Source organism: Budorcas taxicolor, chromosome 23, assembly GCF_023091745.1.
Source record: "Budorcas taxicolor isolate Tak-1 chromosome 23, Takin1.1, whole genome shotgun sequence".
Classification (NCBI taxonomy): domain Eukaryota; kingdom Metazoa; phylum Chordata; class Mammalia; order Artiodactyla; family Bovidae; genus Budorcas; species Budorcas taxicolor.
In genome coordinates this window covers 31,888,556-31,891,424 of record NC_068932.1, presented here as the reverse complement: position 1 = coordinate 31,891,424, position 2,869 = coordinate 31,888,556, and the positions used below count along the sequence as shown (strand labels likewise).

Genomic DNA, 2,869 nt, shown 5'->3' with positions numbered 1-2,869 from the left:
TCCCACAGAGCTCAGAGGAGTCCCAGACATCCCAAGGGTTTGGCTGGGCTGGGAGATCTTTGAATCCATTTGAAGCTGATGAAGAGCGACTTTTCTTAGGAAGAATGAGCTCAGGAGGAATAAGTTAGTTAAGAAACAGGCCTCTCTTTCTTTCGTCTAGGCTTTTTAAAAAGACTCCAGTGACCCAGTTAACAGTAGCTCAGTTCTCCATCTTTCGTGAAAATTCCCAGTTTGACTGGGAGTGTGTTGTTTGCTGGGGTTTGAGATTGGGGAGGAAATGAGTGGAGCTACACCTGGCACAGCTGGTTCTTTCTTGTGCTCCAGCAGAAGTCTGAGACTGTTGTTTTCTTTTCTTTTCTTTTTAATAGCAAAGAAATAGTGGAAAAAAAAAAAAAAAAAAAAAAGAAAAGAAAAGAAACGTTGTTATCATTGCAGTCATTGTCCAGGGCACTATGACTTGCTTTTGTGAACACAGATCTCTTCCCCGTAGGAGCTCAGGTAAATTCCTCTTTAGAAAACAAAAAGCTTAGAAAATCATAGCTGGAAGAGTACACACTCATCTCACACAGGTGGCAGAGAACGCAAACCATTGCAAACTGCTTCTTTGATGTTGCATTTTCCCCTTCATCATAAAAAGCCCAGTGATAATGCCACAGTTACAAAATCCATAGAACAAGGTTAATCCTTAGGTGGAAATCCACCTAGGTAATAATAATTCTCGTTTTCTCCATCAAAAACAAACTGTGAGGCGTCGTCATATTTAAATACAATGCCACTCAAGGCGTGTTTTGTTTTTGTGTGTAGCAGAGTTGGCACTGCTTGATGAGGGCTCAAACATACCATAATAATCAAAGACACTTAGGCAGTTTTTCTTCCTGTAAGTAATTTTAGAAATCAACCAGAGTTAAGTGCTGCATTTGGGCAGGAAAATAAGGTACTTTAGGATTTATTTGTTATATGCTAATGTCCTAGGGAGAAACATATTTTCAGGCAAGGGAACAAAGAAACAATAGATGTTCGTGAAAATGTAATTTCACAGCAGTGTTTCACAATTCAAAGTTTCAGATTCTTTTCAGATGTTGTTAGTAACAAACTTGGAAGAATTTTTTTTTAAGATGTGTTCAAAAGTGCTGGCTTGTTTTAATCTCCAGTTTTAAAAGTAAATTCTGAGTGATTGCTCCATGTCCTAGGATGAGATAAAAAGAGACAGTGGTTGTGAATCCTGAGCTTGGGGATTTTATTGTCTTACTTGGCAGGTGGGACAGGCAAAAGGGAAGGAAATAAAATAGCACAAGCCACAGGACTTATGCTGTTGACAATGGAATTGGCTCCTGAACGAAGGTGTAGAGGATTAGGTGTTTGGTTATAACTTTAGTGATGTGTATATTGGGCCTTCTGCCCACCACGTCTCAGAATACTTTTGTTGTTTCCAACACATTTTTCAGTTTAAAGAATATGATCTACCAGGAGTTGCTGAGGCCAATTCTTCCTTTTGCAGTCATCCCATATATCTTATGGTTAGATGGCATCACTGACTCAGTGGACATGAACTTGGGCAAACTCTGGGAGATAGTGAGGGACAGGGAGTCCTTGAGTGCTGCAGTCCATGGGGTTGCAAAGAGTCATATACGACTTAGTGACTGAACAACGAACAACAGCATACATCTGATCAGAATAGTTGAAAAGCATCACCTCGTACGTTCAATATCACTCTCTGTTGGAAAAATTTTAAAGGACTTTTTATTATTTTTGCTTTTAAAATGATTTGGTTACTTATAATCCAATTTACTATTTATAATTTACCATCCCTGGTGGCTCAGATGGTAGAGCGTCTGTCTACAATGCGGGAGACCCAGGTTCAATCCCTGGGTTGGGAAGATCCCCTGGAGAAGGAAATGGCAATCCACTCCAGGACTATTGCCTGGAAAATCCCATGGACAGAGGAGCCTGGTAGGCTACAGTCCATGGGGTCGCAAAGAGTCGGACACGACTGAGTGACTTCATTATAATTTATCAGCAATCATTGCAAGATTTCCTGAGTGTGTATTCATATCCTATAGTCAGAAAAATCCTGCCAAAATATTTTAAATAAAGTGAAACCTTTTTATGAATGTAAATCTAGCTATTAAAAAATACTGACATCATGTTAGGATTTGTAGACATTTAATTAAATACTAAGTTCAATTTTTCAGTTTTCTTGCATATACTAAAGTCAAACTTTCTTTGCAGTTTTCAAATATTTCACAGGTTGCTGAAAACTCCCCAGTTATCAGACCCTGAGCAGAACTTCAGATACCACAGACCAAGTATAGAGAGCAATACATGTGTCTCCTTTGTTCAACAGACAAAGCCTTCTCAAGAGGAGTTTCATGGCCATCAAAATAACATGAAATAGACAGTCTGGGGGCAAGGGGCTTGACCACTTTAGTCACTGAGCAAGGCCCCAAATGACTTACATTGTGTTGTGGTTTTAAGCAGGCATGAGGTGAGCAGTTTCTCAGATAGTTGAAAGAATGTTTTATTCAATGGTTAAATGCATCTATATATTTAGCTCTTTTTATATATCACGAAGAACCATATGGCCGATGGTCCTCAAGGAGAAGGCATCTAATAATTGTTGAGTCCTTACTGCATTCCAGACTTCATGCCAGGTGCCATACATATGTGAGTTTATGAATTCACATATAGGTGAGCTCAGTATTTTTGACATTGTTTACACAGACTCACAAATACAGAGAACAGAATTGTGGTTGCCAAGGGCAGGGAGTTTGGGATTAGCAGATGCAAATTATTATATAGGATAGATGAACAAGATCCTACGATGTAACAGAGAGAGCTATATTCAATATCCTGTGATAAACCATAATGG

At 39.1% G+C, this 2,869-nt stretch overlaps 1 non-coding gene across 1 annotated transcript; it reads left to right on the top strand.

Moving 5' to 3' along the window:
* Positions 1–1,805: 1,805 nt before the first annotated feature.
* Positions 1,806–1,877, top strand: TRNAC-ACA (transfer RNA cysteine (anticodon ACA)). The gene has a single exon. It is a non-coding gene; the product is annotated as a tRNA-Cys (tRNA).
* Positions 1,878–2,869: the final 992 nt, after the last annotated feature.